The sequence below is a fragment of the Dendropsophus ebraccatus genome, chromosome 1 (assembly GCF_027789765.1).
Source record: "Dendropsophus ebraccatus isolate aDenEbr1 chromosome 1, aDenEbr1.pat, whole genome shotgun sequence".
Lineage (NCBI taxonomy): Eukaryota > Metazoa > Chordata > Amphibia > Anura > Hylidae > Dendropsophus > Dendropsophus ebraccatus.
This window is the reverse complement of record NC_091454.1, coordinates 137,787,827-137,814,044: the sequence shown is the minus strand read 5'-3', so window position 1 is coordinate 137,814,044 and position 26,218 is coordinate 137,787,827. Positions and strand designations below refer to the sequence as shown.

Here is a 26,218-nt window from a genome sequence, read left to right as displayed (position 1 = left end):
GACAGAGGAGCTGGGGGTGACACAGGGGACTGGGGGGAGCAGGGGGTGACAGGGGAGCTGGGGAGTGACACAGGGGACTGGGGGGAGCAGGGGGTGACAGGGGAGCTGGGGAGTGACACAGGGGACTGGGGGGAGCAGGGGGTGACAGAGGGGATCTGGGGAGTGACACAGGGGACTGGGGGGAGCAGGGGTGACACAGGGGACTGGGGGGAGCAGGGGGGTGACACAGGGGACTGGGGGTGACAAAGGGGACTGGGGGTCTCTGAGAGGGGACTGGGGGAGCAGGGGGTGACACAGGGGACTGTGGCGAGCAGGGGGTGACACAGGGGACTGGGTGTCTCTGAGAGGGGACTGGGGGTGACACAAGGGACTGGGGGTGACACAGGGGACTGGGAGTCTCTGAGAGGGGACTGGGGGTGACACAGGGGACTGGGGGGAGCTGGGGGTCACTGAGAGGGGACTGGGGGGAGCTGGACACACACCCCTGCTCCTCCTCTCACCCCCGGCACCGGTGCTCTCCTTTCAGCCGCACAAGCAGCTCCTCGATCTCTGGAGGAGAAGGCCGCGGGGACTGTAGGGTGAGGTGATCGCATCACTGCAAGTCCTGGGGCTGTAAAGCAGGATCAGGGGTCTGCACTGCATCCCCCGATCCTGCTGAACAGCCCCGGGACTTACAGCGATGCGATCACCTTGCAGTCCCCGCGGCCTCCTCCTCCAGAGACCGGGGAGCTGCATGTGCGGCAGGGACGCTAGGGGGCGGCGGCTCTGCTAGGCAGCTGTAGGCCCCTGCACCGCTCACCTGCCCCGCACCGCCGCCGCACACCTCCCCTCCCACCGCCACCACCGCCGCCGCCCACCTCTCCGTCGTCTTCGGGAGGCCGGCTGAACAGCTGCAGTTGTCCCTGATGCCGGCCCCCCCTCTTCCGCGTCATCAGCTGCTCAGCCGCGATTGGCTGAGCATAAAGTTAAGCTCAGCCAATCGCGGCTGAGCAGCTGATGAGGGCCGCACTTACAGGAAAGCTACCATTGAGGTGGGGGCCGCAAACTAGTGTCCCGCGGGCCGAGAGTTTGAGACCCCTGCTTTAGAGGGTTATTCCAGATAAATTGTTGCGATCTGTGCTCAAAGTGCAGTTAATAGGGAATTAACAAAACATGCCTGCCTTCTTCCAGAAAACATCAATATACCTCTCAGGTTGAGTGTTGTATTACTGCTTGGCTCTATTCAATACAATAGAAATAAGCTGTAATACCACACACAAAGAAGTCCAAGATATTGATATTATATATGCATACACACACACACACACACACACACACACACACACACACACACACACACACACACACACACACACACACACACACACACACACACACACACAGTGTGGCAGAGGAGGATGTAAGAAAACCTTTTTTTTTTTTTTCCTTTTTAACCCCTTCAAGACCAAGGTCATTTGTGTCAGGGCCAAATTAATGCAATGTTCCTCCACGCCTTAGCGCTTTTCTTTTTCCACCTACAGGGCTGGTTGGGGTGTTATTATGAATTTCATATCGGTGTAACAGAAAAATTTTGATAGCTTTTTATTATTATTTTTTCTGATGTATAATTTAAAAAAAAATCAGCAATTCTGGTGTTTTTTTTCCTCTTCCATTTACGCCATTCACCTTGCAAGAACAATAATGTCTTAGCTGTCTTGAGGGGACACATCCATAAGCTAAGGAAACCAGACATTGTTTGATGCCATATTATAAGGCCTGTATTGGTTTCCTTTGCGTGTCTGGGATGCGTTTTTTTGTTTAATTCAGCAGTATTCCGTTGCTGATGCTGCCCAGTGCGCACAATCCAATGTACTTTCCGGTCCTCTGATTAATACATTGGATGGAAATTTGTGAGATTATTGAGCTTCATCTCAGCTGCTTACTCCCCTTACAAACCACCTGGGTGGAAATTACCAGATGTCCTGCTGTGGGCATCAGACCACAGACTGTGTAGCTTGGCAAATCTTCCTCCCAAATTAACTCCTCCTTGTTTTTAAATCCTTATTTTTTTTAACACTTTGAAAAAATATACACATTTTCATAACAACCTTTTTTTCTGCGTTTTTACCATTATTTTGGTTGTTTAGATTTAAAATGGGGAAAAAGGATTGAGAAGCAATACTAGAAAAAAGTGGTATGAAGGATCAACTGATGTTTTTTTTTTATTTTTTTTTATTTAGGTTGTGTAACAGTTTGATCGTACCTAATATATCCTTAACTAAACACTGCAGACCAGTGGCGTAGCTATAAAGGTCGTAGAGGTCGCTCTTGTGACCCGGCCCGTCATCAAGGGGGGCCCGCAGGGGAGATTTTCATCTGTAAGGAGGGGGAGGACAGGAGAGTTGGGGCAGGGGAGTCACTATCTGCCTCAGCAGCACACCCAAGGCCCTATTCCACGGAATGTTTTGAACGATTATCGTTCATAAAATCGCTCAAACGACCGCTCGTTAACAATATTCATTCTGTGGAATAGCTGTAAACGAGCGAACGACAACTACGAAATCGTCGTTGAGTCGTTCACTATTTTTTTTCAACATGTCGAAAAAAATGGTTGGTCTTTCAACAATAATTCGCTAATCTTTTCGTTGAATAAAAAATCTGTAAGTCTTTCTTGAAATGTCTACCTACATTTCCCCACCTACATGCTCAGCCCGGCGAACGTTTTAAACGACCATGTAACGATTGCAAAAAAATTGTTACACTACAGATATCGTTCACGTTCCCACACATATGTGTTATTGTTCGCTTAAAAAAAATTGTTAAGTGCTCATTAACAAGCAGTCGTTGGAGCGAGTCTATGAACGATAATCATTCAGTGAAATAGGGCTATTACTTATTAAGCGGCAGCCCCTAATTTCCAATGTGTCTGTGGACGGAGAGGAGGAGGGACAGAGCTACAGCAGGAGAACAGCTGCCCCTCCCCCTCCTCCCTTCAGCTCTGTGTGCTCAGGAGCCAGCCTGAGACCTGACATGCTGGGCCTGCAGCTGCTGGTAGGGACTCTACACACTGCATAAACAATCTGCTGGATTTTATATTTGTATGTGCAGAAACTGGTTCCTCATGCCTCCCTGTCCTGAATGTAGCCCATAGTGTGCCTCCCTGTATTGTACATAGCCCATAGTGTGCATCCCTTTCCTGAACATAGCCCATAGTGTGCCTCCCTGTCCTGTACATAGCCCATAGTGTGCCTCCCTGTCCTGTACATAGCCCATAGTGTGCCTCCCTGTCCTGTACATAGCCCATAGTGTGCATCCCTTTCCCGAACATAGCCCATAGTGTGCCTCCCTGTCCTGTACATAGCCAATAGTGTGCCTCCCTGTCCTGTACATAGCCAATAGTGTGCCTCCCTGTCCTGTACATAGCCCATAGTGTGCCTCCCTGTACTGTACATAGCCCATAGTGTGCATCCCTTTCCTGAACATAGCCCATAGTGTGCCTCCCTGTCCTGTACATAGCCCATAGTGTGCCTCCCTGTCCTGAATGTAGCCCATAGTGTGCCTCCCTGTCCTGTACATAGCCCATAGTGTGCCTCCCTGTACTGTACATTGACCATAGTGTGCCTCCCTGTCCTGAACATAGCCCATAGGGTGCCTCCCTGTCCTGAACACAGCCCATAGGGTGCCTCCCTGTACTGTACATAGCCCATAGGGTGCCTCCCTGTACTGTACATAGCCCATAGTGTGCCTCCCTGTACTGTACATAGCCCATAGTGTGCCTCCCTGTACTGTACATAGCCCAGAGTGTGCCTCCCTGTACTGTACATAGCCCATAGTGTGCCTTCCCTCCATTTAGTCTACTTCCCCCCCCCACAGACGCCGCCATCAAAAACCCCCCCATCCTTGCAACCCCGCCCCTAGCCAGTACAATTACTTACAATAAAAAATACAAATTATTGCTAACAAACTTTAATTCACAACACAGTCTCTCAGCAGCACAAAAACAAAAAAATAACCGTGCGTGCATGCCTCATCAAACCAGACCAGGTTGGCTGTATAATACAGGGAGTCTGTGTATACTGTATTATACAGTATACAGGGAAACCGCACGGCTTATACAGTATATAGAGAAGGGCAAAACAACATGTCTCATATATACAGAGGGGCAACAACATGACTATTATATATGAGAACCATGTTGTTTCCCTGTATGTACAGTATACTGTATAAAAAAATATACAGGGAAACAACATGGTTCATATAAAATATAATGGTCATGTTGTTACCCCTCTGTCTATATGAGACATGTTGTTTTGCCCTTCTCTATATATAAGCAGCTGACGGCAGGACTCAGAGCACAGGCACTGCACAGCTCCTACAAGAGGAAGCTTGCGCCGTGCAGACCAGGGACAAGGAAGATGTCACGTCGGCCGGGGGGAGCGGCTGACGGCAGCAAAGGCACAATACCTACAAGGGAGCTTGCTTGGGGACCGGGGACAGGGAATATGTCACAGCGGGCAGGGGCCCCCTAGGACGCAAGGGCCCCCCGGCAGCCCTTTACCATGCCGAATGGGTAAGACAGCCCTGACCATAGTGTGCCCATCATGTGCTGTACATATCATATAGTGTGCCTCCCTGTACTGTACATCTCCCATAGTGTGCCCATCATGTGCTGTACATAGCCCATAGTGTGCCCATCATGTGCTGTACATAGCCCATAGTGTGCCCATCATGTGCTGTACATAGCCCATAGTGTGCCCATCATGTGCTGTACATAGCCCATAGTGTGCCCATCATGTGCTGTACATAGCCCATAGTGTGCCTCCCTTGTCTTGTGCATCTTTAACCTGGGGCCCAGGTTAAACTTTTGCACCAGGGCCCATGAGCCTCTAGCTACGCCCCTGCTGCAGACCATTGCCAGTAGAAGTCCACAATCCTTCACTTCATATATTTAGATTTCATGCTGTTATAAGCATTTAGAATTGCAATGCAGAGAGAGTTACTGTACATCTGAATTGACTGGACATTCAGCAGCCATGCATTATTTCAAAGTGCCTTTATAAATATCCACTAAGTAGGTACATGCTAATCCAGCTCTAGATAATAATCTTGATGTATGGTAACGCAGCAGGACATTAGCCACAAAATGTAATGATGTCTGAACTTATCAGCCGCTGTATTATAGGATATATAGATGAGCCAGAGGACATTGCATACTCATACAGTATATGCTGGAGTTCTTTGTGGCAAGTCTGTGTGAACAATACAAATACAGTACTTACTAAATAGGGTTTATATTAGGCTGCATTCACACGTCCCGTAATTTTTTTTTTAACTTGTTTTATTAAAACTATTGCATGTAAACAAGTACAGTAATGTGTCGCCTATAGTAACATAAAAATAAAGTTCTGCAAAATCAAAGAAAGAGCATAAACAAACATAGATAAAAAAATACATTCCGCATGTACAGAAGGCACTTCCTTAAGAGTTACATAAACAGTGATAAACAAGTAACCTATAAAACTGTTAGTACGTGTAATTCCAGACAAACTCTCACCGTCAGGAAGGCAAAATGTGTGCCGCGAGACATCCCGTGAAATTTTACGTTTACATACAGTTGCAGGGATGCGATGCCTTGGTTTGTGGTCAGTCACATTGAGCTCAGTGGCACAAGGTTATGTGATGCACATCAGTGAAAAACACGGACACGGAAGCAACCACAGACAGTTCTGCACAGATCACAGAGGTAGCTAGCGTACTTTATCTACAGACCTTGAAAAGCACTGGACTTGTGAATGCAGCCAGAGATGTGCCTGGCATTCTTTATTTTAAGTGCAGACACAATAAGTTGGGTACCTAATGCCAATCATTTTGGTTTTCATTTTTTTCATCCATGTAACGAGGCTAGTCATGTATACGTAACTAGGCTTATCTGTTGTCCAACAAAACTAGCCCAGGTTTCATTTAGCAAATGTAGGAAACTGCACCATGTTTGCACCAGCTTTCCAAGGTGCGGATTTGCTCTTTAAAGTGGTATTTTGGTATACTTCATTCCAATTTGGAGTATACAATACAAAGTAAAATAAAAAAAAGGAATACACTATGGTAATCAAATCTGTTCAGTAGTTTCCATCATAATCATCCATCGCTTACTTGCCCAAAGAGTAATGTGTATAGCTATAGCTTTAGCCTGCCGCTCATGCATGCTTAGTTGCAGCTCTATGTATTACTCAAGGATGAGTTGTCTGTCTGTGAAAAGCAGATGGTGGGTAATAGGAACTAATTTGTGAGGCTCAGCAGTAAGGGGGCTCAATTTTATTTGCACAATAGTGTGAAATATTTCTCTTTAGCATTCAGGGGAACACAAGTGAAGAAGGAAAGCCTGGATTAGATCAGCAATGCTTGATGAGAATTGTAGTCCACTACCCACACGCTCCTGAAGCCATGTTTTAGATTTAGACAGTCTTAGGGGACTGTGTTCTGCGGACTTAAAGGGAACCTGTCACCCCCCGTGCCGGGGTGACAGGCTCCCGACCCCCCGTTAGAGACCCCTATACTTACCTCATCGCGCCGGGTCCCGCTTCTGAAGATGGTCGGGTCCCGGAGATCTCAGCCGCCGCAGCCCGATGCGCGCGCTGAGAGATGAGTCCAACACCCATAGAGAATGACGGGAGAGTCCAGCGCTCCGTCATTCTCTATGAGCGTTGGACTCATCTCTCAGCGCGCGCGCCGGGCTGCGGCGGCTGAGATCTCCGTGACCCGACCATCTTCAGAAGCGGGACCCGGCGCGATGAGGTAAGTATAGGGGTCTCTAACGGGGGTCGGGAACCTGTCACCCCGGCACGGGGGGGTGACAGGTTCCCTTTAACCTGGGAGCTCCCAGCACCATGATTTCCCCTTCACATCAGCCATATGGCTATATAAATGTTCCTGACTGTGCAGGTCCGTTTCAGTGCAATTAGCCCTGCACACATTAGTGTCCCTGAAGCTCGAGGTAATGACAGGCAGACGCTTTCATGCAGCTGCCTGTCATTACCCCTTAAATGCTCTCAGGCAGACTCTATGCACTGATTGCCAAGAGTTCTGATCGATGCTATGCTATGGCATAGCATTGATCAGTATATGCAATCCGAGCATTGCATAAATAAGTCCCCTAAAATGTGGGTAATAAATGCTTAAATTACCTCTTTGTGTTGTACAAATAAAAGTTTAAAAAAAACTAGAGGTAGTAGACTCTTTAAATGGCACACCTTTGACATGGAAGAGTGACTTGCATTTCATTGGTCAGACTTAAAGGGGTTGTGTCATTAAAATTAATCAAATCAGATGTTTAACACTTGTGCATATGTAAAGGACTACAAATGTACTGTTGTTCAGTAAAGTAACCCTGTACTGTTTTTCTCTCCTATTGATGTAACAACTCCCTTTTTTTTCTCTAAACATTTACCCTCTTGTTGCCATGAAACTGCATGCACTTTTCCACAATCCCCTTTGTTTGCAGGCTTAGTGGAAACCAACTGCCCTTGCTTCCTGGAGTTTGCAGTTGCATTAAGCTGCAGCTGTGGCACTAGAGAGGAAGCAGAGGGCAGAAGAAGACCAGGAGCGTAGAGAGGTAATGTATTCAATCGTTAGCTCGGTGGCCAATGATTTTGATGTGGAACCTAATGACACGATCAGCGAATGATCGTTGTCATCGGCTGATGGTTATCTCTATTACAAGGTGCACTAATGCTACGTTTACACGGAACGATTATCGGGCGAATTTTCGCAAAAACGATCGCATTGAGCGATAATCGTTCCATGTAAACACAGCAAACGATCAAGCGATGAGTGAAAAATCGTTCATTTTGATCTTTTAACATGTTCTTAAATCATCGTTCGTCGTTCGCTAAAAATTCGCAGATCGCTTCATGTAAACAGTCTTTCAAAGATTCACCCTATATAAAAGATGGGCTTAAGCAATCTTAAAAACAATCGCATTAACGATTTTTCTTACGAATTTTCTTATGAATTTTCTAACGATTTATTCGTCTAAACGCTGATCGTTATAAAAACCAAATCGTTGCTTTAAAATCGTTAAACGATTGATTGGGCGAATTATCGTTCAGTGTAAACGTAGCATTAGGGTCCTATTACACCGAGCGATTTTTAACCATTAACAATCGCAAACGAGATTTTTTATCGTTAACCTGAAATCGTTCACCAAATTACACAGAACGATAATCGTTAGTTACGATCGTTACTATGATCGTTATTGCGATCGTTACTATGATCGTTTATTCCTTCTGATCCCAGAAAAATAATAGGCGTTTTTTCCTCCTCATGTTTAAAAGGCCACTGCGCTTGCATATTTCCCCCTACAGACCCACATGAGCCCTAATTTTTTGCGACACCAATTATACTTTGCAAATACAGACTTAATTTTTCTGTAAAGTATGTGCAAAAAAAGGTGTAATTCCTTTTATTTCGAGGGGTTTTTTATTTACACCGTTCGCCCTATGGTAAAACTGACAAGTTATCTATGTTCCTCAAGTCAGTACGATTACAACAATATGTAATTTGTATAACTTTTATATTATTTGATGGCTTTTAAAAAATTTTAACCTTTAAAAAAAAAAACTAAATGTGTTTGATATCGCTCTATTCCCATCCTTATAACGCTTTTATTGTTTCGTCTATGGGGCTGTGTAAGGTGTCATTTTTTGCGCCGCGATCTGTTCTTTCTTTTGGTACCTTATTTGCGTTTATGCGATTTTTTTTTTTATCACTTTTTAATACATTTTTTTCTGGTTTTAATGTAAACAAAAATGCGCAATTTGGCACTTTGGCGGGTTTTGCGCTTACGCCGTTTACTGTACGAGATCAGGAATGTAATCCTTTAATAGTTGGGGTGTTTACGCACACGGCAATATTAAATATGACCGTTGCATTTGAATAGTTAATTAGCCGCTGGAGAAGATGATGGCAGAGGGACACTGAGGGGCACAGGGCACTGGAGGGACACTGGGCATCCCCCTGCCATCATCCTCTCCAGCAGCCACAGCCCGCACAGCTCTGGGAGTCAGGTCGTGACATCACCATTTTATCCAGGAAGTGAAGCCTTGATGCAGTAGTAAGTGCAGGGAAAAAAGCATTTCCTGTAATAAGTGTATAATGGTGATTTGTATAACTTTTTTGAGGGCAATACAATACTTAAATAAAAATTTTCGCTAGACTTCTTCTTTAATGCCTCAGTTTAGACCTAGCTTTCTTAGTGACACAACCCCTTAAATTAAAGGGGTAGTGCGGCGGTAAAGAATTATTGACAGAATAACACACATTACAAAGTTATACAACTTTGTAATGTATGTTATGTCTGTGAATCGCCCCCTTCCCTGTGTCCCACCACCCCCACCCGTGTACCCAGAAGTGTGGTGCGCTATACATACCTGTCACGTGCCGACTCGTCTCCGATCTTCAGTCTGCGATGTCGTCTTCGGACGGCCGGGCCAAATCCCTCCGAGCCTCCTGAGTGCCGGCCGCCCTCTGCCGCGTCATCGGCATCGTCATCGGCATAACTGTGCTCAGTCAATCGCGGCTGAGCATCTGATGACGCTGAAGAGGGCGGCCGGCACTCAGGACGCTCGGAGGGATTCGGCCCAGCCGTCCGAAGACGACATCACAGACTGAAGATCGGAGACGAGTCGGCACGTGACAGGTATGTATAGCGCACCACACTTCCGGGTACACGGGTGGGGGGGTGGGACACGGGGAAGGGGGCCATTCATAGACATAACATACATTACAAAGTTGTATAACTTTGTAATGTGTGTTATTTTGTCAATAATTCTTTACTGCCGCACTACCCCTTTTAAATAGGGTTTTCTAAGACATAATTGATAGACCATCCACTGTCGAGATAGTGGCGATGCCTGGTTACTACAACCTTGCTAAAGTTTGCTGTGAGCACCATCCCCATATATGACAGCATTACTAGGTGCATACATGATATCAGTAGTTTCTGTAAAGCCACTTCAATTATGAATTATGGCTGACAGGTGCTATTGATGCAGGTTGATGTCTGTGCTTCTTGTGACAAGAGACAGACGTGATATATTAGCATAAGTCTCTTTAATTCCCAAGGCATTTCTTATCCCCCTTGTTATGCTAATGATCTTTGGTGGGGCAGTAGCATCTCCACACATCCTCCATCAGTTTTGTAATTCAATGCGTTCTTCATGATGGTTGCTTTTGCAGCAAATTCTCCTGATTTCCCCCAAGGGACCTCAAATAATTATTTAAATTTCCCTTATATTAATTAAATTAAACTCTGCTTCACCACCTCAGGGGTTGCGCACTTCATATGCAATTTTCTTGTCCCAGCATAGATTTGTTAAGATCGCTTCTGATGGCTGCTGGAGGATCGTTTCCAAAGTAAGGCTCCTTGGTCTAAGCTTGCTTGTGTTTTCAGTTTTTCGTTTTTTTCTTAAGGTTTATTCAAACATACACTGTGTTTTTTGAATAGACTGGGAAAGAAAATCACCATTATTCGTTTGCATTACGGTTTAAATGATAACCTTATTTTGCAGGTCAGCACAGTTTTGGCAGTACCGTGCCTTATTTTTCAAATCTGTCTTTGTGTCAGTACTTTGTAATGCATCTACCTATCTAAGTTATTCTGAGGGAATTTATTTCATGAAACATTGTACTTTGTTAGTGGTTAATTTTGATCAATACATTCAGCATTTGTTTTGTTGAAATAGTCCAAAATGTTATGATAAATTGCAAAAATATGCCTTTTTTTCTAAATGAAATCGTCAACTTTTATTTACTGTTATTTACTGTGCCAGATCAGTTATTACATAGTTGTTAGATATTATGTCTACTTTATTAAATTTAAATTTTCCAATTTTTTTTATATACAATTTCAGAATCAGATTTTTTTTCCGGGACCAGGTCAGTTCTGAAGAGGATATATGTTAGTAACTCCCATAAATCACCCCATTTTAAAAACTGTACCCCTCTTAAGTGCTGAAAATGACATATAAGAAGTTTATTAACCTTTTAGGTGTTTCACAGAAATTTAAAGCAGAATTAGAAGTTCAAGTTTACTAATTTTTTATATATATATATATATATATATATATATATTCCATATTTTTCATTTTAATCAATCTTTTTCGGTAACTGCAGGTGTGTTGGGGACCAAAATATCTTTCTTTTTTTTTTTCTTTTTTTTTTTTTGATAAGTTGATGTTTCATTGGTTCTGGGCACCAATGAATTTTAATCTAAGTAACAATAATAAAACTAAGAGTGGCCTTTTAAAAAAAACAAAAACAAACACCGGTTTTCATGTGTAAATGATAATGTTCTACAGATCAGTGCAAATATGGCAATATCATAACTTACATTACATAACAGACATTTTGATTGTGTTTTTATTTATTTTTGGAAACAAGGAATAAACCTATCTATATTCCCATATTTTGATGAGTTTAACTGTCAGTACAGTATAAATGACATGTTACTTTTATTCTGCAGGTTTATATGGACATGGCAATACCTAATCATCAAATACCTTTCTTGTATGGTTTATTACATTTATACTATAAAAACGCACTTTTGCCGTGAGAGACATGATTTTTATTTTTCCGTCTGCAGTTGTGATGGCTTGTTTTTTGCAGCATGAGTTAATATGATATTTTGATCACCTATTCAATTTTTACAGGGCATGGTGAAAAAAGTTCTAATTTGATTAATTGATTAAGTGTTTTTGTTTTATTTTGTCTTTTTATAGTCCTTACTCTAATGGTTTAAGTGTAACTATCATTTTTTGCTGGCGGCAGGAAACGCTGTTAAAATCTTGATGTCAGCATGTCTGATCAGACGGGGATGAAATTCTTCTGGTAGCGCCGTTGACTTTATATACTCACAGTCAACGGCACTACCAAATAAATTCCGCCCTCAGTGCGCCTGAACAGACATGCCGGCAGCAGGATTTTACCAGCGCATCCTGCTGCCAGCGTGAAATGATAGTTACACTTTAAAAAATTGAATTCTTTTTTAGCCTGGATGAAAATCTATTAAAATAATTTTTATATCTGTAAACTAAAACTTGTAGGGATTGGGTAGTATACAGTGTGGAGGTGTGGGCGTATAAACCTGTAAAAATACAGATGAATGCACATCTCTTGTTATTGAAGCTGATATTTCTGGGATGGGGATTGGGAGTAAAAGGCTGTAACAGTTTATATGTCTACTCTAAGAAGAATTTGGGGACTCAAGCAGGAGGCAGTGTTTAACATTTAGGTAGTCTCCTGATTCTCCACTAAATCTCAGTTAGAATATGTAAATATAGAAGAAATAAAAAGGTCATGGGGGCAGACATTGGGGAGGATCATAAACACTGGTGGTACCGAAAAGTACAGTAGTTGGTGACTGCAACAGTCAGATTCTACCTAATTTATAGATATCAAGGTTACGTAAAATGAAGTGCAGGGTTTGTTTATTTTGCTTTATGAAAGTAGCCTTTTAAAAGAAAAATCTTAACTTCCTACCTTATTTTTTGGACATCAAATCGCTATACTGCTGAGGAGACTGCTATAAAAACGGCACAGGCCGTTGTGTTGGGCCGCAGGTGGGAGTGTGCCAGAAGATTAACTATTTTCATATTTTATTAACACAAGCCTGTTCAGCAGAATGTCACACCACATTAAATGGAAAATGGCATTGTGCACTGCAGATTACCTCTTTCTGCCATCCATGCCATCAGTGTTTAGGAAACGTACATTTGACAGTCTTGTTTTATTTTTTTCCTTGCTCCGCATAACGTTTCTCTTCTGACATTACTGGGCCTTATATTGCTGTCTTAGGCTGCCATTTCTACATTAGAGAAATAATCATATGCAGGCCTGGTTAGGACCCTATTTACACAGAGCGATAATCTGCCGAATCAGTCCGATTTAGCAGATCATCGCTCCGTGTAATAAAGACAACAATCAGCCGATGACTGCAATCTTTGGCAGATCATCGCTCCGTGTAATAAAGACAACAATCAGCCGATGACTGCAATCTTTGGCTGATCATGTCTTTAGGTCCTGACCTATGTGTAAAATCATGTGTAATAGTGATTTACGGCTGATGAATCTGTACAGAAAACAATAAACTGTGTACATTACCTCTCCATGCTTCTCAGTGTTCCTCTTGCTTCTCCATGCTCCTTGCAGCCGTGGGTACAACTTCAGAGCCACCCTTTGAAGTGACAAGCTACTCAGTCAATCACTGGCTGGGACCACCATGGCCAAGGATTGGCTGAGTAGCTTGTCACTTCAGAGACTGCCTCCGAAGTTGTACCGGCAGCTGTAGGGAGTGTGGGAGAAGACAGGAAGACACCGAGGAGCATAGAGTGGTAATGTATTCAGGTTATTTACTATATACAGCAAATGCTGTACGATAATTGAGCAGTGTAAAAGGCTCAGTAAACAAACCGCTTATTTACTAAAGTGATAAGGCCATGTAATATGGCAAACTGTGGCTGTGGGCTGCAATGCTTCCAGGCAAGTGGAAGGCCATTTTACATGACAAAGGATGTCCTTAGTCAATCGAAAGTGAAAGCTCATCTTGTCTGCTTGGTAGAAAGTAATGTATTTTACAGAGATGCAAGGGTAGCATTCCATACTTTTACATCAGAGATGTGCAAATATGGATACAGGTTACCAAGTGCATCCACGTCCTTAAATTGTTGGAGTGCCACATAGCTCATAACATTGTGATCAATGGTACAATGTAATCAGACAATACAGATAAGTATTAGTACTGTACATGACTTCCATAAGGATGCTTTAGCTGGTTACACTATACCTTGCTTTTGTATGCTGTGTGTTGCACTGGCTATGTAATAGGAGGATACAAAGAATACTACACCTGTACCTGGGTCCTGACTGGTGGCAAATAGTCTGTAACCTAAACTCTTCTGTTTATGATGGAGGACAGCATATGCTGCAAACAGATGGCCTTCAATTCACAAATCTGTACATCTTAATTTCAGCCAGTGATAAATATAGATGTGCCAAAACAATAAAGATAGAAAATCCCCTTCGATGAACACTTGCACAAGGGAGACAGACGAGGAGGCGTCTGCCTCTTACCCAATGTCCCAAATGCTAGCAGAGCATGTCTGAAAATATTACTACTAAATGAGGCTCATTTATAAATGCTGGTAAGAGCCAACGTTGGTGTCTGCTTCTACCCAAGTTCCTATAGTGCCATAGAGGAATAATAATCGCTGCATTCTCACGACTTGAACTGAATTCATATACATTTTCTACCTGGTTATGTAGTAAAAAAAAAATAACATCTGCATAGTTGTATTTTCTCTATTTCTATTAATTTAGCCTGTTTTTGTGTCTTTGTATATTTTTGCCCTTATTAATGTATGCTTAGTTCAGGCCGCCTTTTGGGTTTAATGCAGGGGTGGGGAACCTTTTCCATGTCGAGGGCCGGTCGGGCAATAATAATGTCATTCAAGGGCCGCATACTGTGCTCAGCAGTTAGTAGCGTGGGTTTGCAGCACCCGGGGCAAGGCAAAGTATTGTTCCCCTAGTGCCCCTGCTATTGTAGTTAACCCCCAGTGATGCCCCTTGTAGTCTAGTTAACCCCAAGTCATACCCCTTGTAGTCTAGTTATCCCCCCAGTGATGTCCCTGGTAGTCTAGTTATCCCCCCAGGGATATTCCTGGTAGCCTAGTTAACCCTCCCAGTCATGTCCCTGGTAGCCCGGTTAACCCCCCAGTCATGTCCCTGGTAGCCTAGTTAACCCCCCCAGTCATGTCCCTGGTAGCCTAATTACCCCCCCCCCCCCCCCCCAGTCATGTGTCTGGTAGCCTAGTTAACCCCCCAGTGCCTGTCCCAAAAAAAATCAAAATAGACCTCCCACTCACCTTTCTCCGCTCCCACGCTGCCCAGGTCCTCTTCTCTCCCCTCTGGCCCGTGCCTGCCTTTTCCTGCAGGTGGCACGCAATGAAATTACGTCATCGCGTGTGGCCAGCAGGAAATGGAAGACGTGCGCCGCTCTGGTGGGGAAGGGGTCAGCACTCACAGCATCCTCCTGTGTCACAGACACAGAAAGATGCTGTGAATGCCGCCTCCTCCCCCACCATAGCGGCACACACATCACAGGGGAGCCGCGGGCCGCACCGGGAGGGCTCTGGGGCCGGAGGTTCCCCACCGCTGGAGTGAACAAGACTACTTGCAGTCAACTTCCAAATGTTTACTGTTTTGCAGGACTTGAAAGCCTAAGACTGCCGTAATACCTGGGTTTCCGAACACACATGTATTCGAACACTTCAGTTTTCAAACCACATTTCCCCCTGAAGTTTTGTTTGCTACCCGAAAATTGTTTGGTATCCTAACAAAATCAGGGTTTATAACTGTAGGCTGAACTGTTGTTCAGCAGACACTTATTGAAGCTATTTGGACACAGGTTTTCAGAAGCAGGGATTCTTATCATAATGACTAGAACCCGCTGTAAACGGGTGGGTGGCAGACAGAGGGGGGTGCCCTTTGTAAAAGGTGACTGAGTGACCCAGATCTCCATGCAGAGTTACCTTCTCCCTCCCCAGGCAGCTGGTGTGTCCCCTAAGCAGCCAAGCGCGCCAGCTGCCTGGAGATGCCCGGCATCACTGTACACTGAGCTCTGGGCCACCCAGTGACCTTTCGCGGAGAGAATCCTGGAATGCCTGGCTTGGCATCAAACTTAGCCCCTTCTTCTCTGGCCAGAGCACACTGTGCTGCAGGTCATGTGAGAAAGGGTTAGAGGGATGAGCAATATCCCCTTTTAACCCGTGCATGGCAGACTGAGGAGGGAGCTCAGGAGCAGAACCCCATTTTGGAATGGGATTCCTATCATTATGAAGAGGTTTGCTGGACTTTACCTGTCTGTTTCACCATATTTATAACATTTTGTACCACAAAAAAAAAAAAAAAAAAATCTGTGAAAAATGACACAAAAATTTAACCCCTTAAGCACCCAAGACGTACCGGTACACTAGTGGATCTGGCGGTGCTATGAAGCTAACTCAGGAGCTGAGCTTGCTTAATGCAGCGTTGGGACCAGGTCCTCACTGTTTAAGGGGTTTTACCTAAGAGCTAAAAAATGAAATACTCACCAAGTCCCCCTGAGTATTTTGACCTGTCTTTCTAGCTGCTGCCATTCCTGAGTTACAAGCTTTTCTAAAAGACGATCTATCCAAGATGGAGCGGGTCAGAAAACTACATTTCCCAGAATGGAGTTCCCTGATTGGTCCATTTGCGCACCACTTAGCTTTCTTTCTTGCCCACTGCTGTCATTCCTATTGCACAGTAAACACAGGACTGTTTTTTGTTTTTGTTTTTTTCACTGATTTTGCATCACATCACCCCAGTATGTATTCCATACTAGCTGCTGATCTAGCAGATGTGCAAATGGTGTAGCTACGTGCTGCATAACAGGCATCTGTTTTCCGGGGAACATAGTTTTAACTAGCAGTGCTCAGGTGCATGGAGATGATGCAGATAACTCTCCTGGGGGCTGGGTTACCAAGTCAATAGACGGCTAACCCGGCCCCCAGAAAGGGGAGCACATGTCCTGTGTCTGGAAAGGGAGGGGGGAAGAGGGAGCAGTGTGTTGTCAGAGTGGACATAGAGAAGCTGCGCTCCAGTCACTGTCCGATCAGAACCCTCGCAGTGTGACTGTGTGGGTTCAGATAATCTTTACTGATCAGCTCGGTGATCGATGCGTAGTGTCTGCCACAGGCAGGCTATATGTAATGATCACACATAACACTGATCAATGCTATGGTATGGCTTAGCATTGATCCGTATAAGTAACCTAATGTACAAGTGTAATACTCCCCTAGAGGGACTAAAGTAAAGTGTAAAATAAAAAAATATATATATTTTTTAAAAACGTTCATAGCCTTTCCCCCAATAAAAGTTTTAAATCAACCCTCTTTCGCATTTTTTTAAAAAAATAAAACAAATAAAAATTGTCCAATCTATTCAAATAAAACAATATTGTTCCCACGCGGCGGACAGTGTAAACAAAAAACGCCAGGATTGATTCTTTTTTTACGTGTGTATAAAGTATTTAATAAAAACTGATCAATACGTTGCGTCTACACAAATATGATGCTAATAAAAACTAGAGTTCATGGCGCAAAAAATGATGCCCCGTAGGTGAAAAAATAAAAGTGATATAAGAGTCACAATAGGGCCATTTTAATCATACCGATTTGCAAAAAAAAAAAGTTTTACTGTTAAAATAGTAAAACATTAGAAAAGCTATAGAAACATGCATATCACTGTATTCAGGCCGACCTTTAGAATAATGTTATCATGTCGGTTTTACCATAACGTGCATTATATGTGAACGGAACCCCCAAAACCTTTTTCCCCAATTTCACCCCATAAATAATTATTTCAGGGTTTTGTCATTTCTCGTATTGTAGATTAAAAAGCGACGTTACAAAGTACATTTGTTTCTTTAAAAAAAAAAAAAAAAAAACAAGCCCTTATATGGCTCTATAGATGGAAAAATAAGTTATCGCTCTTAGAAGCGAAGAGGGAAAAACGAAAACGTTAAATTGAAAATTGTCACGGTCATTAAGGTCATTTTAAGCTCTGTCCTTAAGGGGTTAAAACCGAAAATTGGGCACCCTTTTAAAACCTGTTATGACAAAAATTTACCTAGGGCAATTAGATACATATTTAAAGCGACTCTGTACCCACAATCTGCCCCCACAAACCGCTTGTACCTTCAGATAGCCGCTTTTAATCCAAGATCTGTTCTGGGGTCTTTTCAGCATGAGATGCAGTTATTGTCCTAAAAAACAACTTTTAAACTTGCAGCCCCGTGTCAAATTGCCGTGGCCTAGAGTCTCTGTGGATTGGACTTGCACCGCCTCTCCGTCCCTCCTCCTTTCCCTCATTATTAGGAATGTCCCTAGAAGATTTTCTCCTATTCATCACCTGTCTGAACACTGCACATGTGCTGGCTCATTAAGGCACCTGTGCAGTGTTCAGACAGGTGATGAATAGAAAAAAAAAACCTGCCCAGGGGCATTCCTAATGTTGAAGAGGATGGGGAGAAAGGACGGAAAGGTGGTGCTATGTCACAGACACTCTAGGCCACGCCAATTTGACACGGGACACAAGTTTAAACTTTTTTTTTTTAGGACAATAATTGCATCATCTGCCGATTGGACGTCAGGACAGATCTTGTATTAAAAGCAGCAATAAGAAGGTACAGTTAGGAGGAGGCAGATTGAAGGTACAGAGTCTCTTTGATTTGTCGGTTTTGGAAACTAAAACTCTGTGGGGTTTTTAAAATAAACAACTAATCTTAGTACATGAGGGCCAATGAGCATGGTGTGGGTATGTTGCAGTATGTTTGCCAACATATACCCTGAATGTGAACGGGAATTGGAAAATTAGATGTGAATGATTCCAATTTTTGTACAAAACTGTAAGATATGTAGGTGCTATAGAAACAGGAAATAGTGGATAAATCTAGCTCAGGCCACTCTCATGTTTAAGTATTTATCCAGGATTAGAAAAAGCACAACTACATTTATTCACTTCAATGGAACTGAGCCGTAAAACCCGCACCCAAACTGTGGACAGGAGATGTGCTGTTTCTATAGGCATAAAAAACAAGACCTTTGTAGATGCAAAGGTGATATGAATTTAGTTGCAGCATGAAAAAAGGCCAAGCCAGGTAAATATTTACAACAGAACCCATTTGGTGCAATATCGTAGATAAAGTGTGTTTTAAACCATCCAATACCACCTGGGGTCTTTCTCAACATGGCAAAGGGAATAAAGCTGTCCGCACTCTTGGGGCAGGTCGGTATGCTGAAACAATGTGATTTTAGAAGCAAGCAGCCATGTTTTTCTAAGCCTGGACAACCGATTTATAGGTTGTAGAGACTCAAATGTTTTAAAGATTTGATATTTCCGTTTTGTTTGTTTTTTCCCCAGAAACTTTTGCAGCATTTCCTTTTAAGTCAGGGATGGGTTATCTCCGACTGTTGAGCTGTTGCAAAACTACAAGTCCCATCATGCCTGGACAGCATTTTAGAGCATACGTTAAAGCATATTGGTTTTGTGAAGAGAATTGCTTGCATTTGTGCTGTGCACCGTCAGTAATGTCTATTAAAAATGACTATGCAGAGGAATGCTGCGTTTCTCAATGTGAAGATAGAATATATTTTTGAATATATTGTTTTCTTGCTGTCTGCTCTTACACCGCCTATGTTCTCTTGCATTGCCAAGCTTCGTCCACTAACCTTGCATGGTAATGCACCATGACAAGCCTACATGCCGAGAGAAGCTTAGTCAACGCAGACCAGTCTGTAATTAATTACATCACATTATTTTTATCGTGCCTCCCGTCACTATGAGTTTTATCATATTTTCCTCTTTGGGCCTCTTTGGAGAATGGGCCAAATCTGTTAAAACTGTAAAATATAGGAGAATTTAGATTGCATTATGACTTTAGAAAGAATAAAATTATTTACCTGTAATGTAAATGATGATTTTAAGAGCTCAACATCCATATTCCATTAATAGAGGCCTACAAGATTTCCAGCTGGATACTGCGGCATAATCAATGATCAATTAACTTAAAATGCCTGCCTGCCTGGTCATATTAGGAGGTGGTTTGCCCGATTCAGCTTTGTGATTAACCATCCAAACACACTAGAAGCTCTGCAATCTTTCATGGCTTAAACAGTCTAATTCTCTACAAATTTAAATTTGAAATAGCACGTTTTGTTTTGCAGGCATGGCAAATAGCAGGTTTTAATAAGTTGCCCCAATTAAACTACTGATCATTTAAAAGAGTTGTTCATCTTTTTAAAAAAAGTTTTTTAAAAGTGCCTCAAACTATTAAAAAATAATAATAAACTAGGATTAATTCACCCCTCCCATCCCACGATTGAACCTCTGTTCAGGATCAGCACCAGGTCAGCACCCTGGTCTTCCTTCTGGAGTGAATATCACATGAATGCTGAAGCCAGTCAGCACCATCTGAGGTCACAGGGCTGTACATCTGGCATCATGGCTCCTGTCTGCTTCAGACAGAAGATCAGGGTGCCAATGAGGGTCTGAACAAAGGATCTATGCGAAAAGTGATCTACTGCTCATTTGTCGTTTTAGTAGTTTGAGGTCCTTTTTAAAACATTTTTGAAAGGCTTAGATTTGTGATGTATATTCACATTCACAGATGTCTCTCCCTTCTTGCTTGTAACATCCCTAAAATGTTGTGCTGTTTCTGTAAGTCATTCATTTGTTAACTTGTCTGACGAAGGGATCTTGTGAATCCCGAAAGCTCACAGCTCTAACAATTTTTTGTTGGCCAATAAAGGTATCACTCCTAAAATACTTTGATTTCAAGTATTTACCACGATATGAAAGGCTCAGAAAAACAGCACCTGTCTTGTCCTTAGCTGGTGTGATTTTGTAGCTCTGTTCCTTTGAAGTGAATGGACCTAAATTATAATACCACACACAACCTGAGGACCGGTGTGGTGTTTTTTGCCTTTTTTTTTTTTTTTTTTTTGCAAGAAAGTAGTTGTGTGTTCTAATCCTGGGTAACCCCTTTAAAGTGATCATCTAGGCTCCCCCTGATTTAGGGGATTCCGGGGCAAAACAGCTCATCAGTCACTGATTGGCACCCCACACTGCACATTGAACATGGTCAGAAGCCGTTGTCTTCATTTACTCCGTAGTGGCTGGACCTGGTTACTGTAGCCAAGTTGCCGTTCACTTGAGCTGCTTTTTGTTAGCGCTTCACCTGGGTGGCTTACTGGCTCCATGGTTTGGACTGTAAACTTGATGTCATTTGACCCAAGATTCTGAATATCTGTCACCCCTGCTAATTTCCACAGAACAAGTTAACCATCAAATTTGATAGGAGGGTTTCCTGACCCTCAGGGAATGAAGGATTGGACAGCTGGATATTCTGTCAGCAGAAGATTCTGGCAGTGGCCTTTTTCCCACCCCCTATTGTAAGCACATGCACATTTAGCTGTGAGTGCATGGGGAGCAGAAGCTCTCAGCCAAACAAGACCAACTGACAGCAGTCTGTGTATAGACTCTTTAATGATCCAGACATCCCTTCTATCCTAGATATCCACCAGGAAGGATTACAAAAAGGTCTGAGCTGCTGAACCCTGATGGTTCAGATGTCAGCTTTATCAAATTCCTTGGATGTACCTCTTATGGACAACAAATTGATAAAAAGATTTATTGAGGCCACTTTAAGAATCAGACCTTCTGTCAGACCAGCATTTCCCTCTTGGGATCTGAACATAATTATGTCAGAATTAATGTCTTCTCCTTTTGATCCTCTTGCATTTTACTGAAATAAAATTTCTTTCCTGGAAAGCTGCTGCCTTAGGAGTCATGCAGTTGGGTGAGGTACAGGCCCTATCTGTAAAAAAAAAAAAAAAAAGCCTATCCTAATATTTCTTGACAGAATTACAGGTATCGGCTAATTTCTTTTTCTTTGCCAGAATTCTGCTGCCAGCTAGACATTCCCCCAGAGAGGCCATGCTGTGGTTTCCAGTCACATAAACTGCTCCAGCTAATAGAGGGGCCCTGAGCGGTAGACTCTCCTCCCCTAGTGATGTCCATATGCCATAAGGGGATGTTCACACTATGGACTACACTTGAAGTTTCACCTGTTCCAGTGACTCAATGTATTTCTTATTTCTCAAGATCTGTCGTCTGCCCAAAGAACTGACATGTTAATTCTTTGTATGAACTGTGGATGGACCTTCAGAGTCAATGGAACAGGCGGAACTTGAATTGCAGAGTCCGCTGCACGGCCTCCACTTGAGATTTTCGGATGTATTCCATAGTGTGAACATACCTAAATAGAGCATATGGCCAGAATTGTCATGATGAGATAATCCCTATAGTGATCACACATGTGCAGCCACCTCCCGCAGGATCCATCCAGGAGAAATTGCAGAAAAATCCATGATAAAACTGCAAATGGACATGTTCTGAAAAAACTGCTCAATTCTGGCAGAATTGAACTCAAATGAGCATCAGTGGGACCCCCTATATTGTTGTGTTCACACTATGGGTCTTTTGCCACACACCGTCCTACAGATGTGGGATTCACTGCAGTCAGCATTGCTCAAGATACCCGTGACAACCTATCAAGACTTTGAGCCACTCCCACCAGCCCATCTAACTGCTGCCCACCCTGGATATTGGCTGGGGGTTTCAATAAAGGGACTGGATTGTATAGAACAGAAGAATTACCGCGTGAGTGCATATGCAGTGTATGGGAAAACAAGAAAGCAACTAAGCTTCATCCACTGATTTATGGACATTGGAGTTGGAGCATGCAATGCAGAAATCTGGTGAAAAATGTTGTATAAAATTTTGTACAGTGGCGATAAATGAAAATAACCTTCATGTAAACACACCATAGCTTACCCTGAAAAGTTACCTAAAATGACACTTTAGGGTGCGTTCACATGTACAGGATCTGCAGTAGATTTAAAGTTACAAATTCAAAGCAAATCAAATCTGCACCATCAAATCTGCTGCAGATCCTGTACTGGTGAACACACCGTTAAAGAGATTGCCCTGGGATCTAAAATGTTTCTTTTCTCAGTACTTGGATGGTCTACTTCTGGCTCTGGGCTTACACAGCTCAATTTGTCTTTCCCACTTGAAAGGGGCAGGCCATTTTGCCACAAGATTTGCTAAGTTTGAGACTGCTGCACTACTGCACAATGTGGATAATGTTTGAACAACATTGTGCAGCCATTGGCCACTGCTTACGGTGTTATTTTTCCCACATACGTAGCTTCGTAACATAACATGGACTGCCGCACTTAAAGCGGAAGGAAAGCGATCACATTGTGCATGGACCCAGAAGTAGACCACCTTGGGAGTATGGAAATCTATAACATTTTAGATCCTGAAACCATTATCCGAGTGATAGGAGAAAGGCTCGCTGAAAATTTGTTCACTAATATTTCTACAATGCAGAATTTCATCACACGTTTGTAACTAGTTCACTGCTACTATGGTCCTACAGATATTACCTGTGCAGATCCCAAAGGAAACATCTTACTGCAACATTTTTATCCTGTCCACCAATACCATTGTGAGGGACAAGAGCAATCTTGCAGATATTATACAATTCATAAAAACATAGAAAATTATGTTAAATAGCAAGCTTTTCTGACGACTTTGGCCTCTTCATTAGGGATAATATACATCGTATGACATCTTGTGCATCTTTTTCATGAGGTACCATTTTTCCTTTCTTTTCAACAAAAGCCACAGACTACTTGAATAAATTAGCTGCAGACAAGATTGAGGTTTTGACAAACACTTTAAAACGTCCTTTTGATATTTCCAGTAACATACTGATTGAACTGAAAATGTGTTTTTTACATGCATTGCAAACTGGTGATGAGAAACATTGATGGATGCTTTCCAGCAGACCAGATACCTTCTCGTTCATCAAATGATCCTTTTAATTACATCCCTTCGAAAATCTCCTAAGTGAAATGAATTAACAAATCGGAGGAACCATATGGGTCAGATTTTTCTTCTGGAACAGTCACCTGTGTTTTGGAATGAAGGGGGGGCTCTCAGTGACATAGTTGAATCTTCTCTGTGTTCTGAGCTGGCAGGCTCCATGGGATTATCAGCATGTATTGTGCGGGGACTTAATACAAACTGTCCACTTTGCTATACCATATATACATCAATTATAATGCTAGAAGAATCTCTGCCAACCCACTTGTTTTTCCTCTTGTCTTGCTGTCCCTGGCATGGTTTCTCCTCTCCCTTTATTTCTTGCTGCCTCTTTCCATTATTCTCTTTGCATCCTGTTTCCAGCATTACTCCTTTTTTCTCTCCCCATCATCACTTCTCTTCCTCTCTCCCTCCCTTTCTCCTTGTTGTGCCAAGTTGTGTAGCTGCTCGATGAAACTCCAGCTTCTCAGTCTTAAATCAACTCCCACAGACAATAAATCCTACAGGCTGAATTGTATGATAGGAGTTAGAAATGACTGGTTGCATTTAAGATGTAATATTGCAAATTGGCTGCATTAGCAGATGTTCAGCTGCTTCTACTGAAAGGGTTTAGATCAGAATCTCTCTGTGTATAATAACAGTACATTCTAAAAGCAGAGTACATACAAGCATTACACAGCCAGGAGCTTCCACTTTATTTTCCATTAAAGCCGCAATCCTCTAGGTTTTGCTTATCAGAGCTTTCATGAGCAAGGCCCTCAACTCTTCTTCTAGTGGTAGGTATCGGTCTGCAATTTCTCCTCATTGTACAGCTCTCACCTGTATGAATTGTCTACAGAATAATGTAATACAAATTGTCTGTAATGATGGGCTGCCTGTTTCCGAACATAATCTTATTGTAAACTCGCCAAGCACAACCTGCTGGACACCCCAAACACAAAATCAAAATTGGCCTAGAGTCAATACACTTCACAAGTACCTGTTTACAAGCAGTACTGCTCCGTGGTGACATTCAACTAATAGCGATATATTAGGATACTTGGCTGCAGTGACAAAAAGGATGGGTATAGTGTATTGGCTTTTCATTAGATTGCCATATGCAACGTTCTCATCTCTCTTTTTTCTGCAACAATGCTTGCCTAAAGGGGTGGGGTTATCCAAGATTAGAAAAGCCACAGTTATTTTCTTGCTGAAACAGCACCACACCTGTCCTAGGTTGTGTGTGGTATTACAACTCAGCGCCTTTCCCTTAAAAGAACCAAGCTGCAAAGCCACACCCAAACTGAGGACAGAAGATGTGCGGTTTCTGGAAGAAAGCAGCCAGGTTTTTCTAAGCCTTTAAAAATCTGGTAAAGGAATGTTGCCATGTTTGGTATTAGTTGTAGTAAATCGGGGTGTGTGGAAGACCATATCCTTACACAAAACAGCTTGAAAAGTGGCACAACTGACTGAAAAATTGTGTACATGCAGAATTTTGCAAACGCTAGGGGCTTGCAACTACTTGACCTCTCCTGTCACGGCCAGAGATGTCAGCAGAGAGCACTGTGTCAGTCTGAAAATAAAACATCATTTCTTGCATGACATACAGCAGATAATTAATGTGGGATAATTTGAGATTTTTTAATAGAAGTAAATTACAAATCTATATAACTTTCTGACACCAGTTGATTTGAAAGAAAAAGATTTTCACTTGACAACCCCTTTAATGCTTATACACAAATGAGCAGTACTACATAAGCCATACTTACTATGTCAACCATTGATTGCAATAAATATCCAATGTGACCAATCTCTTTAAAAATAAATAAAACCGCAAATAGTGTTTTATACAGGACTGTGCCTCACCTGCTGTATAACATTACACTGGGTTCACAGGTTGCATTTGTGATGTGGCTGGCGATGCATCAACCTGCGAGTTGGTACAGTTTTTAAATCAACTAAAACTAAAAGCAGTTTGATTTGTCATGATGACACAGTGTACAGTAACTGTGGTTTCACCTGCAATACTGTGCCATCAATTGTAGTCAAATCTGATCTTTTTGTCTCTGCTTAATGTATACAATAAAAAGTAATTCAGTGGATACAATTATGAATGACAAAAACGCATACTGTATGCCATACTGCAGAATCCTATAAAAATTCCTCTTTAACATTATAAGAATGCCTGACGCCTTCACTGTAATCCAAGAGATCTTAGGAATAGGAGAATGCTGCAGGCTCACAGTCTCTTAATAGTCTCTCAATAATGCCATGTTTTGCAAGTTAAAAGACATGCCCCTTGTGAATTATAATTGATAAATCCAGTAATATATTGGATGACCACATGAAACTCTGCTGCCAAATGTGCGTTATTTAACAATGCTTGTGCATATTTGGTTTGCTTTCTGTGTGACTATAGCCCTGAAGATGCTGCTTGGCAGCTGGGCTGCTCCTCTAGTGGAGACATGGTGTATATAGTCACTAATGCTTCTCTGGAGTAATTAGCATCTCTGTCCGTTCCCATCTATCACTCTGCCTTCTCTCCACCTGCTGGGGACTATGTCATTTCCAAGTTATTTTTGCCGAGGTTATAGAGGACGGTTTTGACAAGGAGAGGATGTACCCAAGAACTGCCTGGTGATGGGGATTTTTTTTTACTTTGAGCTCAGCTTCTAACTGTTCTCTGATTTAGCATTATTGAAGCAGTTTATCCTGCAGTGATAACATATTACAC

The 26,218-nt window shown here is 42.6% G+C and overlaps 1 protein-coding gene across 2 annotated transcripts in view; it reads left to right on the top strand.

Annotated features, from left to right (window-relative positions):
• The window catches only part of SND1 (staphylococcal nuclease and tudor domain containing 1), a 502,890-nt gene that overhangs the window by 424,045 nt on the left and 52,627 nt on the right, over positions 1–26,218 (top strand). The gene's annotated exons all lie outside the window — the stretch shown is intronic.